Here is a 15,001-nt window from a genome sequence, read left to right on the forward strand (position 1 = left end):
CTTATTAAAATTTTGTGCGGACAGTGACAACCTGATACCTGTTTCACTCTAGAACAATGCAGACAATGCTAAACAAACATTCACGGGCATGCCACCAGAGTGTGTCATTGTCACCATGGGTCAGAGCACATGAAGTACAAGAGGACGATCCTACTAGTGGGGCCATGTCTCATGGTTTATCCTTCACCCATTTTTCTGCATGTCATCCTGAGGTAAACAAATTTTAAATGTGTTTGTTTTCAGTAAACCAGCTATGACAATTTATACTAAACAAATTGAGCTAGAACACATTTGAATAGGTTTTGAATTTGTTTTTCCATTTTTTGTTTTTAATACAAATGCCTGACTGTGCTCAATCGTCAATCTGCATGCGTAAAAAACTGGCCGCCCTGAACAGTGTATTAATCATTAGCAAATGGCACTTTAAGGAGTCCTTATCATTAAGGTAGTACAAGTATTTATATTGTAAAACTGATGTGTAGCTTGATCTTTAGGGGACAGGACCATCAACCAATACACACAGATTTTGTGTGTGGTCAGAAGGTACTTTTGACATTCAGTTTTGCTATGTAGAAATAAATAAATGAACTTTTTTCTTTTTTCTATTTTTTTTTTAAAGAGGTAAGTAAAAGATTCAATTTGATTTTTCTAGAAGGGAGAAAAAGGAGTTGAAAATAGGTCTTCATTTTGCGGTCATCATCTGTATGAATTCTTCATAGTTGACTTGTCAGTCTCTATCAATATCTGCTTCTCTGATCATTTCATCTACTTCTTCATCTGTTAGTTTTTCTCCTGTCTGTCATGACGTGACATAGTTCTGCTGCACTGATGTAACCATTACCATCCTTGTCAAAGACTCAGAATGCCTCATGAATTTCTTCTTTACTATCTGTATCTTTCATTTTTCTAGCCATCCATCATAACCAAAAATTCGGAAGTCAATGGTGTCATCATTGGCATCCACTTCGTTGATCATATCCTGCAATTCGTCTTCTGTTGGGTTCTGACCCAGTGACTTCATGACAGTTCCTGCTTCCTTTGTTGTGATGGTGCCATCGCCATCTTTATCCAATAGAGAAAACTTCCTTGAATTCAGCAATCTGTTCTTCGGTCAGCTGATCAGACATGGTGTCAGCGAAGGGAGGAAGAGGAGAGGGAGCGAGGGTGGCTGCACCATCGCAGGGTTTGCGATGGCGAGGGTGTGCCTCCAATGCTGCTGCTGCTGCTAAGGCACGCTATGCGCTGTGCCGCCGCCACTTCCTGGCGTCGTGTCCAAGAGACCCCTAGCACCACTGCCAGATTTCAGTCTTTTTAAACTTGTGGAGACTTGCTTATTGCCAAACATATAGTCAATTATGGTAAATATTCTAAATGCACTAGAAAATAATGTGGAATTTCTTATTGCTCTATATATTAATTAGGTCAAAATTGCTGTATATGTTCTTTAAATTGTTTTTATACTCACTAGTTTGTTCCCGCCTGTTCTCAATAATTGCTGGTATTGAGAGAAATAAGTTAAAATAACTAACTATTATGTGTGTGTTTTCTTTAATTTCTCTTCAAAGATTTGCTTGCTTTTCTTTTAAATACTTTGGGCCTTTATTTTTATTGTATATAAATGTAGGATAATTAGATATTTATGTTGAATGAGCGTCTTAGCATCGTAAAATGCTCTTCTTTATCTGTAGCAATTCTTTTTATCATAAACTTTTTTTAATATTAGAATAACTTCATAAGTTTTATTTTTTTAAGTCCTTCAATCTTGTGTTTTTAAGACATGTCTCTTATAGAGTGACTTACATAAGCTTTTACAAATCCAAACAGAAAGTATTTTTCTTTTTAAAAATGTACTTATACATTTTAATTTTTATTGCAGTAAAATATACATGCAGAAAAGCACAAATCTATGAGTGTATCATTTTTAAGTTTTTACAAACTAAGCAAACTATTGTAGCCTCCACGTAGATGAAGGAAAAGAACATGACGGATAACTCAGAATCCCTATTTGTCTGCATCCTTTTCAGTCACTACTATTCCAAGGGTAATTACCTCCTGACATTTAAGAGAATTAAATAGGTTGATTATCTCAATGAGTAACATCAGCAACTGGAACCCTCATTCACAGTTAGTGGGATTATAAATTGGTACAATTGGTTTGGTAGAAACTTCAGGATTATTTACTCAGTTGATTATATTCATATCCTATGCCCCAGAAGTTTTCTTCCTAGTAATATACTTAACATAAATTTGTACATATCTACATCAAAAGAAATGAACAAAATTTTCGTAGATGTGCTATTCAAAATATTTCTAAATATTTCTAAAACCTAAACTGCTCGGTAGCAGGAAAATAGATAAATAAAATGTGGTATGTTCACAAAATGGAATACTACACTGCAGTAAGAGTAAACAAGCCACATATACATAAAATAATGTGGATGGACTTTAAAACCATGAGTTGAACAAGAGAAGCCAGACCACAAACAATACAGAGTTTAGGTTTGCAATAAAAATATTTTTTATCCTTAGTTGGACTTGTTTGTTCATTAGTACTAGTGTAATTTCTGATATGTTTGGGGTTTAAACTTACATTCTAACAATTTTTTTTCTCATGTTGACTTTGATAAATTTTCTCTTGCCTTCCTTTGGTTTAATTAGGAAGTTTATAGGAGTTTTCCCTTTGGTTAGAGTGTTACTTACACATTTTAAATTTTTTTTAGTGATTACTCGAAAGATTGCAAATACATGTTTGACTTACTAAATTTTACCTTTAACACTGCTTTTCTATTGTTGCCACATGCCACATATTGTCAGTCTAAACACACCTTAAACTTTAATAAAATTATTATCATTTTAGAAGTGAATATGTATTTAGATTTACCTATATATTTACTTTTTCTGCTACTGTTAATTTCTGTCTTCAGTGCTGTGTGTCAATCTTTCATTTCCTCCTGAAGAGCTAGCTGCAATTTTTGCTCCATATGGATTCATATACATATGAAAAGAAGGAAGCTTATAGTTTGCATTAAAGTTAATGATCATCTTTTTCATGTTTAATGCTGTTTGGCCATGGGGTCCACTTTTTCTGATAATAATGGTAACACTCCTGCTGTCCTTTCATTTGAAATTTGCATGTAGTGAAATAATCTATTCCTTTATTTTCAATATTTTTTCATGTTGCTTTAGATATGGTTCTTGTAAACATCATGCATTGTTATTGTTTTTAACGTCATCTTACTTTTTAATTTTAAAATCTGTAGTTTGGACATTTTCACATTTAATACAATAGCTGGTATGTTTGGTTTTCTTCCTGTAGTCTTATTTTATATTAGCTATTTTTTTCCTCTATGTTCTTATTTGTGGTTAATTCATCAGGATTATGTTCACTTTTGTTTCATTTGGTTAAATTTGGCATGTCTTTAATTCTGCAGGTGGTTAACTTTTCATTCTTAAAACTGATTATCAAACACACACACATACACACACACTACACTCACATCAAAGTAAAATGATAAATCAGCATTCCACTAAGATACTTTACATGTCTCTTCCTCCTCCCCAAACGAATCTTAAAATGTTTAGAAATATTCACTTCATTCACTTGAATGAAGACATTTTACTAATCTTCATTCAACCTCAGGTTATTTCTAAGATAGTTTTAAAAAATTAGTATTGGGCTAATATTGTCATTTCCATTCTATTTTTCTTTTCTGTTTCCATAATTCTATTTAACTTGTATATTATAAATTTTCAATCATGCTAGAAACATTTGCCTAAATTACAAATAACTTCAAAATATATTTATCACTAACTTTTACACCGTTCTTTTCTCCTCTCTTGATTTCTCTGTTCTGACTAAACGTACTTTTGGTCAGAACACTTTCTTACATACTTTCTTTCATTAGGATATATTGTTTTAATAATCTATGAACTCTTATGTGTACCAAAATCGTTTTCTCCTGCCTTTGCAGATGAATACAATTTGGCATGATGTAGTCATCTTTAATTATAAAACCTTTTTCTCCCAATGGTATGTGGATCATTCTTCTGTCCTCTAGTTTCTAGTCTCAACTTGAAGAAAAAAGTACTATACTGGCCTGATTTTATTTCTATTGTACATAGGCTATTTTTTATTTTGAGAAGCTGGTAATATTTTTTAATTAAAAATTGTATCAAGATGGATTTACAGCTTTTCTTTTTTTGTGAATCCTACTGCTTATTCAATGAAAATTTTCAGTCTATACTTGTATTAGTCTGTTTTCACACTGCTGATAAACACATATCCGAGACTCAGAAGAAAAAGAAGTTTAATTGGACTTACAGTTCCACATGATTGGTAAGGCCTTAGAATCATGGTTGGAGGCAAAAGGCACTTTTTACATAGATGAAGCAACAGAAAAAATGAGGAAGAACAATAGTGGAAACCCCTGATAAACACATCAGATCTTATGAGATTTATTCACTATAATGAGAACAACATGGGAAAGACCAGCCCTCATGACTCGATTATCTCCACAAGGGTCCCTTCCACATCATGGGGGAATTCTGGGAGATACAATTCAAGTAGAGATTTGGGTGGGGACACAGCCGAATCATATGATTCTGCCTGTGGCCCCTCCAAATCTCATGTCCTCACATTCAAAAGGCAATCATGCCTTCCCAACAGTCCCCCAAAGTGTTAACTCATTTCAGCATTAACCCAAAAGTCCACAGTCCAAAGCCTCATCTGAGACAAGGCAAGTCCCTTCCATCTATGAGCCTGTAAAATCGAAAGCAAGCTAGTTACTTCGTGGATACAATGAGAGTACAGGCATTGGGTAAATACAGCCATTCCAAATGGGAGAAACTGGCCAACACAAAGGGAATAAAGGGCCCATGGAAGTCTGAAATCCAGCAGGGCAGTCAAATTTTAAAGCTCCAAAATGATCTCCTTTGACTCCAGGTCTCACATCCAGTTCACGATGATGTAAAAGGTGGGTTCCTATGGTCTTGGGCAGCTCTGCCCCTGTGGCTTTGCAGGGTATAGCCTCCCTCCTGGCTGCTTTCACGGGCTGGCATTAGGTGTCTGCAGCTTTTCCAGGTGCACCGTGCAAGCTGTCAGCGGATCTACCATTCTGGGGTTTGGAAGATGGTGGCCCTCTTCTCACAGCTTGACTAGGCAGTGTCCCAGTAGGGACTCTGTGTGGGGGCTCCCACCCCACATTTCCCTTCTGCACTGCCCTAGCAGAGGTTCTCCATGAGGGCCCCACCTGTGCAGCAAACTTTTCCATTGGCATCCAGGCATTTCCATACATCTTCTGATATCTAAGCGGAGGTTCCCAAACCTCAATTCTTGACATCTGTGCACCCACAGGCTCAACACCATGTGGAAGCTGCCAAGGCTTGAAGCTTTCACCCTCTGAAGTCACAGCCTGAGCTCTGTATTGGCCCCTTTCAGCCGTGGCTGAAGCAGCTGGGACACAGGGCACCAAGTCCCTAGGCTGCACACAGCCTGCGGACCCTGGGCTCAGCCCACAGAACTATTTTTTTTTCCTCCTGGGCCTCCAGACTTATGATAGGAGGGGCCGCTGGGAAGGTCTCTGACATGGCCTGGAGACATTTTCCCCATGATCTTGGAGATTAACATTAGGCTACTTGCTACTTATGCAAATTTCTGCAGCTGGCTTGAATTTCTCCTCAAAAAATGGGTTTTTCTTTCCTACTGCATCATCAGGTTGCAAATTTTCTGAACTTTTATGCTCGACTTCCCTTTGCAAATGGAATGCTTTTAACAACACCCAAGTCACCTTTTGAATGCTTTGCTACTTAGAAATTTCTTCTGTCAGATACCCTGAATCATCTCTCTCAAGTTCAAAGTTCCACAAATTTCTAGGGCAGGGTCAAAATGCCTCCAGTTTCTTTGCTAAAACATAACAAGATTTACCTTTGCTCCAGTTCCCAACAAGTTCCTCATCTCCATCTGAGACCACCTCAGTCTGAACCTTATTGTTCATATCACTATCAGCGTTTGTCAAAGCCATTCAACAAGTCTCTTGGAGGTTCCAAATTTTCCCACATGTTCCTGTCTTCTGAGCCCTGCAAACTGTTCCAACCTCTGCCTGTTTACCCAGTTCCCAAATCAGTTCCACATTTTAAGTTGTCTTTTCAGCAACGCTCCACTCTACTGGTATAAATTTACTGTATTAGTCCGGTTTCACACTGCTGATAAAGACATACCCGAGACTGGGAAGAAAAAGAAGTTTAATTGGACTTACAGTTCCACATGGCTGGGGAGGCCTCAGAATCATTGGGGGAGGCAAAAGGTACTTCTTACATGGATGCAGCAAGAGGAAAAAATGAAGAATGAGAGCAGAAACCCCCTGATAAACCCATCAGACCTCGTGAGACTTATTCACTGTCACGAGACTAGCACAAGAAAGACTGGTCCCCATGATTCAATTACCTCCCCCTGGGTCCCTCCCACAACATGTGGGAATTCTGGGAGATACAATTCAAGCTGATATTTGGTGGGGACACAGACAAACCATATCAATACTCATGTCTTTCTTTAGAATAATTTTCTTTTTTGTTGTTTAATCATTATTTTTCCTCTATTTATTCCTTTTTTGGGGGGGAAAATTTTATTATTTATATGCTTTGCATCCTGTATCCTTCTTCTGAGTATTTTATATCATTTTTCTTTTACTGAGATGAGAGAGAGAGAGTACAAACGTGTGAGAGAGAGCAAACACATGTGACAGAGAAAGCAAATTTAGTTTCTTATTTTTCTTGATGCTTTGGTGTTTTGGAGACTCAAGGGGAAACAGCTGAGTACTCGGGTTGCTTTTTCCATGAGCCCTAAAGTGAGATCAAGGATTTCTGGATTCCTGTGGAGCATTACTTTGCCGAGGCCTGTGACTCTCCTCCAGCAAATGATGAACCCAAAATTTATTTGGCTTATTCTGGTCTTCTTGGAAAAGGCTTCCTATTATTTTGATACAAATAAACCTGTAGCCGACCTTCTCTGGTGAGCCAAATGGCTTTTCGTTCCAGTAATGAGAAGAAGGCTGCCACCTGAACCTGAAGAAGCCTGGGAGTAGAATATTTACCTCCAGATCTTCAACAGAGAGATAATGGCCTTCATGTGTACTCAGTCAAATCACAGGAGTGGCAACTTGTGTAGTGCAGCTGAAGACATCTCAGTACACTGATTTATATGAGTAATAAAAGAACACAAATCTATTAGCTGGCAAAGAAAACAACAAGATCCACTTAAGAGGACTCAGGAATCTGAGGGAGAAAGGAAAATTGAAAGTACAGAACAAGAGGCTTCCATTGAATGTGGGACAGAAAGATGAGAACTTTAACAACAGTGATGAGAAATGTGAGAAAAATTCTAGAGGCACTTAAGAGTACGCATGCATAAAAATCAATGCTTTTTGGGACTAACAAAAATATGCTCTTTTACTTGAAAACATCAATCAGATATATATCTATTTGTCCCTAGGCAGTCATTCAGATCAATTTAAAGTATTTCTTAAACAACTATGTGGCTAGACATGTGTGAAGCACTGTTCACAAAAAGAATTCTGTTTTTCTTATGTAGCCTTATCAGAGCAGTTGTAAATTTTAACTATTTCTGATGTAGCTTTATACAAATTGTCATGGTCTTTTTACCACAGTTCTTTATTTTTGTGTATAAGAAAATGTTGGATGATCAGTGTATTTACCGTATTGAACCTCTGATCTTAGTGGAGTCATAAGGACAGTGTTAGAAAGGACATAGATATAGGCATAGGCTATATATTGGTAAAAGAAAACAAACTTTAAATGCCATATATATATATATGTTTTCATTGCGTTGTTTTTAAAATTGGTAAAATGAATGTTTAATAGAAACACATAATCAGTTGATTCGATTATTTTACATGGTATTTGTCATATTATTCATGTATTATTCTGTTGAAGGGCAAAGTTTTATTTATTTTTTAACATAATTGAGATAAAACACCTTACTGCTTAAAACCTGAGTGAACCAGGTATGAGCCTATATTAATAATATTATCTATAAAATTTCTAGGCCTGGTTTTAATTTTGTTCCTTAGGTTCCGCCTGTTTGCTCTACTATTGAGTGTTTGGATAAATAGCATAAGGAAAAAAACAATTTGAATATTTTCTTTTCAGATAGCTTTCTGTCATTTCTCTTAAACATATAGCAACATTGTTATTGAACATATTCAGGTAACTATATTAAGATATACTTGTGTGCTGTATGAAGACATTTTTGACTTGTGCTATCTGCTGTTGTATATTCCATTTACTTTTTTCACTTTATGCAAAAGTATTTTTCGATATTTTATATAGAAATCTGCACTGATCACAACCTTTTTGTATGTTCCCTGTATATTTCTATTGGCATGCATTTCCTTTTCAGTTTTCAGATACAAAGTACTAAGTGGACATTGATCTGTGCATGCTGTCTTCCAAGATTATTGAGTCTTATGCTTTTATGAATTGTTTCTTACTTTTGTACTTGGTCCTGTACACTTAAAAGCTATTGCTAGAGTGCTGGCTGTGGGTCAGGTACTGTGCTTGTGGATGAAAACAACATATTGTTCTTCTCTTCATAGAGCTAATATTCTATCATAGAAGGGCACCTAGTGCAAATCTAAACACAATGCTGTTTAACTACATTTATAAGTGCTAAAAGAAGTGTGAGGTGCTAAGAAATCAACAAACATTTAGTGCATTACCCCATAAACAGAGAAGTATGTTAGACTGTAGGGAATTCAAAGTCAAATATGCTTCAGTCCCTAGTATTAAGAACTTTATGCTCTGATGTGGAAGACATATAAGTAACTTGCAATTACAAATGGGTGTGATGAGTTCTCTGATAGGTGTAAGCACAGTGTCCTCCAGGGACACATAGGAGGACCACCTGCTCAAATCTTTGAAGCTGAGGGAAGGCTTCTTAGAGAAGGGGTCATAAAATCTGAGTGTGCCAAGTAAGTAGATAGATAGATGAAGATGAGAAAGGGACTGGTGAATATGACTCTGGGATTGAGGCAGTAGAGTCAGATGCCAGAATTGGGAACCAAAAGTAATTAACTATGGCTGGAGCATAAATATTTTGTCTATATTTTAATAAAGTGTGTTTCCAAAAGAGTAGAGAGTTCATGGCTTCCTACTCTGTTCAGTGAGTTCATGACAGCATGGTGTTAGGAATTGAGGCCAGAATCTCTGAGTTTGAAAACAAGCAAGTTACTTAATCCTTTATTGTCTGTGTGATCTTAGGCAATTTACTTAATGTCTCTGTACCTTATTTTCTTGATCTGCAATCTGGCAATAATAATGGTACCTTCTTTGCACACTTCTCATGATGATCATACATCTCTACAACAAAAGTGCTTAGAAGAATGTATATTCTATATATGCAGTACTGATTAAGTATTATCTATTATTGTTTTTAATACAGACATGCACATTAATGAACAATAGGCAAGGATAATCTAGCATGAAGCATTGTGATAGAATAGAAAGAGCATGAAATCAAAATTCAGAAGACATGGAATATGGTACTGGCTTTACCCTTACTTACTGTATGTCCAGGCAAGTTAATTAATCTCATTAAGACTTAGTTCCCTCATTTATAAATGAAAATAATGATATCTCACATTTCTCCCAAAATCAGTGTAAAAATTATAGTTGTTACTGTTATTATTATTGCCAGTATTAGTTACAGAGGAGGAAAAGTCTATATTTGGGTAGATATTATTTATCATAAATAACAGTTATTAACTTGAGCCCCTTTAATATTTGCATAACAAGGATGATCATTTTTAGTTGTAAATCTTTTCCTTTGTCCCCGTGAGAATTATTATGCTATTAACATAAGACAGGATTAACTAGTTTAAATTCCATTTTATGTGTCTATATCTATCTATCTAGCTATGGCTATTATTTGTGCTATTATATAATAACATCTCAATAGCCCTTCATGATAGTAGTAGGAAATAACTTGTGTAAACATATTAATTTATTCTATATAATACATATTTCATACTATAAACATGATCCAATTTATAAATTTACTCACATTTTCAATTTGCATCAAGTTTCTCTTGTGGAACTTATAATGTCACAACTTCTCATTTGCCTTTGTGTCTTTATCATTGTATAATATACTTATGAAAAGAAAAGGCACCATATTTCTTGGTGAATGTCCTGTAATACCTAACCAAATTCCTTGAATATAACACTTGCACAATTGTTTATTGAATGAATGAAGAGCATGCATCAATTTTCAACTGTGTGTTCTAATCAATATTGTAAGATATTGACAAACACATATCAAGATTCTTATTGTATTTGTATAGATTATAAGTATGAAATTGAAAATTAATTTGGGGATAAAATTGTAATTGACCTCCTGCTCCCTATTGTCATGTTAGCTAACTCCTACTTATCTTTTAGATGTGTCTGTTTATCTAAATGTTTATCAATGAAGCTCTTCTGTGGATCCCCAGAGTAAGTCTCTTTTGTTACATGAACTCATTATAGTCTATTTCTCCTTTGTTGCACTTATCACCATTGTAATTAAATAATTGAAGTGTATCTATTTGCCTAATGCCCCCCTTACCTGCAAGGCCATATAATTGCTTAGGAGGTCGACTTGTGTTTCTCTGGTGTAGCACTGTATACTTAGTGCCTAGAATAATTTTTTATATAGGTGCTTAATAGAATGAATTGAGTGAGTGTATGAATACAATATCGATGTCTGTGTGGTCTATTATATACTTTTCTACGTAGTGGTTGCAATTTCTTTAATTTACAGTGTTTATCTAATTTTTATATATATTTTATAGAGGAATAACTAAAACTATGGTGCTGTAGACATATATCACATATACATCTCCTGCAGCACCAAACTTTGAAATGGACAATGATTTGCATGAAGTTTTTTGGCTTGTGCTTTCTGGGTTAACACTTGTGACTGAGTAACTGAAGACGGTGCAGAAAGAGAACAAAGATAAGCTATAAAGAAGCTATAATAAGCTATTAAGAAGTCACAACAAAGGTTTCAGCCAATGCCATAAGAAGCTCTGCAGCTGAGATGGCACTTCAGATTTTTCCTGAATTGGGACAAGGAGACCGGACTTATATAAACCTGCACTAATCAATCATTGGATGTGGACTGCACTACAGAAGGATTTATTCATGAGATAAACTCTCTTTATGAGAGGGACGCTTAAGCTAAGGGTACATGCTAGCAGGGAGAACTCAGCAGTGATCTTTCAGCTATCACCGTTTTCAGAGAATGAGTACATCAGTCTCAAATGGGGGTGGTGATGGTCGTAATCTGAGCACTGCAATACTTCCCACTACAGTCTACTCTTTGTACCACATGAATCTATTTGCTTCATTTAAGATGTGGAAGCAGCTCCTTTTGGATTCTGGGGCCTTCTTTTCTTTGGGAAAATTACAAGATGAAGGTTAACTAGGCAAACTACAGCCTTTACCACAGCAGCTGGTCTTAAGCCCACAACTGATGTTTATCTTCCTCCTTTACTATGCATTTCAGCTCTCTCTGAACTAGTGCTTCTGCTGCCGTAGATTACTTCCTGATGGGATAACCTAAACTTTCATTTAGGAGGTTTCTGACCTTGTACTCACCATGTCTCTCTAAGACTCTGACTGCTCAATTTGATCATTTACCTCTAAAATTGGGCAAAGTAATTTCAAAAGATAACCAGTGATGCCACTTGAGTGAAAACATATTATTCTCTATTCTCATTGAGTAATAGCATTCCTATTCCCTTCTCAATGACCAGGATCAATTACACTGCTATGATGGTGACCACTTTATTTACCTGATAATCTCTTGGAGGAAAAAGTCCAAAGTAAATGGGTAACAATCATAGCTTGAAATTTAAATGGGAATTTTGCTCTGTCTCCTAGTATAAGTATTTGCATCTGGGAGCCAAGACTCCTAAAGCTGTAGAGCTTAAAGCTGTAATTTGGGGAGACACAGATTCTACAAATTGATCAGTTGGAGTGTCTGTTTCTCATTTCATTCCTGGATCTATCTATCTATCTATCTATCTATCTATCTATCTATCTATCTATCTATCTATCTGTCTGTCTGTCTGTCTATCTATCTATCTATCTATCTATCTATCTATCTATCTATCTATCTATCATCTATCTGTTCTACCTATCTGGGGGCACCAAACCATACTGGTCATTAATTTCACTGTGTCCTGGAAGATCGTACCACTGTATTTTCATAAGGTAACATCTCCAAGCTGGTGCCTCAGTTATGCCTTTAATAGGTTATTACATTGTTCTATCAGATTGGCAGATTCTGGGTAGTATCATATAGGACCAGCTATTCACTGCTGTACCTCCTTTGTTCTAATGTGGGCCAATTTATCAGAGTAATGGAACATTAGGTAATGCTCAGGATCAGTGAATAAAACACTTGATAAGCCTATGTTTCACACCCCATAGACAAAAAAGGCAAACATTTACCCAGAACGTATGTCATTTCCAGTCAAGGTGAATCAGTATTCAATGTATTCATTTACCACTAAGTGGCTAATCTCAAGGGATAGGGCCATATCAGTGACTCAGCAATAGTTTCAATTAAAAATCAGATATTTGGGAACAGGAGTTTTAACATTTTATTTGGTGTATGCCAGCCCATGCTGTCAGTCCCCATGAGCACTCTGTTCATCTGCTTGTAGAAGCCTTACCATGTGGGTTATTACAGATACTTGTTGCTATCAACTGGCTGAGACGTTCTGTCTACTTGGCTGTTTAGAGTCACTTTTGTGATGGATGCATTCCGAAGAACAACACCATGAGATATAAACATGTTCATAGTTTGTTACCATTCCCAGGAGACCAACTACATGATTCTCCCTCAAGTCACCTTACCCTTGATCTTCCAATTTTTCTTCTTTCAGGCTCCTGACCAACTAGCCACACTATAAGCCACTGTCTATGAATCTGTTTAAATTCTAATCTCAGGCTACATCTATTTCCACACACGTGGATAACTCATTGTATTATTGACTGACATTCTGGAAATTAAGCTGACCTTCCCTTCATGGTTGTCTTTCAAGCCACCAGCAAGGTTGTAGTACAGCCACAGTCCATTTTCTGCATTCACCCACATGCCAAGCTGATCTGTGAACTAAACGCAGTCCTTCTTCTCATTAACCTATTGATTAAATGTGACTCACCTCCACCATGTAGTCATTAAGTTTCAGCTGAAGAAGAGGGTAAGTGTTATATTGGTAGATGACCCTGTTGGGGCGGGGGCAGTCTAGGCCATGTAGGAATCTATATTTTGACTGATTCTTCTATTAGAATTTGACATAACCTCTACTTGGTGACTTTACCACTGCAAATATTTATAATACAATAGAGTCTTAGGAATCACAGTGGTCCAAGTGGCATGGCTGGTTACACACTATAGCCTTGTCCTGCTACAAAGTGAGTTCCTGCTATGAAGTTCACTCCAAACTGACAAATTTTATGTCACCTGACATATGGTTCAGAACAGTATTCCCAAGTATGTAATACGTACTCTATAGAACGAAGAGGCCTGGCAGGATTTGTGCTTCCCTCTTAGTGGTTAGAAATGCGGGTTGTCCTTTACATGAGAGAGGAAGTCCTATCATATTCCCAATCACTGTGTACCCCCCTCCCCCACCCAAATTTTACTGATCTGGCAGGACCTTGTAGGTTTTATTTCCCATACTCTGGAGTGCATGTGTCCTACCAAGGCCTCCAATGTACTTGCCATTTCTTGCTCATCCAGTTTGACTAGCATAATGTAATCACATATTGGACCAATATGATGTTTTATAGTATGTTCAGATTGCCCAGATATCTTTTAGCTATTTTAAAATAGGCAGCAGGAGAGTTAACATAGCCATAGGGAAAACTACAAATGCACATGTGGTCGATCCAAAATAAATGAGATCTGTTTCTATCCTATTTTGATTAGGACTGAAAAGACATTTGCCAGATTTATGGACATATACCAGGTATCTGAGGCCATGTTGGTCTGCTGTAGTTGCAATATCACATTTGGCACAGTAACTGGAAATAGGGCTAGTGGTAATTTAATTTGTCATAATCAACTCTCGAGTTTGAGGATCCAACTGGCTATTGTATGAACCAAATTCAGACTGGTTTAAATTAAACAGAGATATAATGGTGAAAACCACCCTTGTATAATTTAGGTCTATATAGTTGGCACTGATTTGTATTACTGCTCACGAGACAATATTTGTTTCACTATCTGGTCTTGGAGATAGTGGATAGTTTCAGAGAATTCTAATTGGCCTTCTCTGCTACAAAATCTCCAACCCAAGAAACCAATATGGGGGTTCTGCTAACTACCTATTATATACATTTGAATTATACATTCATGGGTCATGGAAATGGCTGCTGGTTGGATGTGGACCCAGTGGATTCGTTGCAAATCAGACCTAGTCCTGGACTCCGCCATTTATTACCCAGCTCCCAGATACAGTTTAGATATGTGTCCCTGCCCAAATCTCATATTGTAATGTAATCCCCAGTGTTGGAGGTGGGGCCTGGTGTGAGATAATTTTATCATGGTGGTGAATTTCTCATGAATGGTTTAGCACTATCTAAGTTAGTACTGTCCTCATAATCATGACTGAGTTCTCATGAGGTCTGGTTGTTTAAAAGTGTCTAGCACCTCCTCCCTCTCTCTTTTGTTCCTGCTCTGGCCATGTGACGTGCCTACTCCCTCTTTACCTTCCATCATGATTGTAAATTTCCTAAGGCCTCCCCAGAAGCTGAGAAGATGCCAGCTTATGCTTCCTGTACAGCCTGTCGAACTGTGAGTCAATTAAACCTCTTCTCTTTATGAACAACTCAGTCTCAGTTATTTCTTTATAGCAATGTAAGAACAGACTAACACTTCCATACACCCTCATTTCATTTGGGGAGCTACAAATGACATTTTTTCCCCCAGAGT

The 15,001-nt window shown here is 36.8% G+C and overlaps 1 pseudogene; it reads right to left on the reverse strand.

The window, feature by feature from the left end:
• Positions 1 to 682: 682 nt before the first annotated feature.
• LOC103232324 (calmodulin-like) lies at positions 683 to 1,170 on the reverse strand (annotated as a pseudogene).
• Between the last annotated feature and the right edge of the window lie 13,831 nt (positions 1,171 to 15,001).

Source organism: Chlorocebus sabaeus, chromosome X, assembly GCF_047675955.1.
Source record: "Chlorocebus sabaeus isolate Y175 chromosome X, mChlSab1.0.hap1, whole genome shotgun sequence".
Classification (NCBI taxonomy): Eukaryota; Metazoa; Chordata; class Mammalia; order Primates; family Cercopithecidae; genus Chlorocebus; species Chlorocebus sabaeus.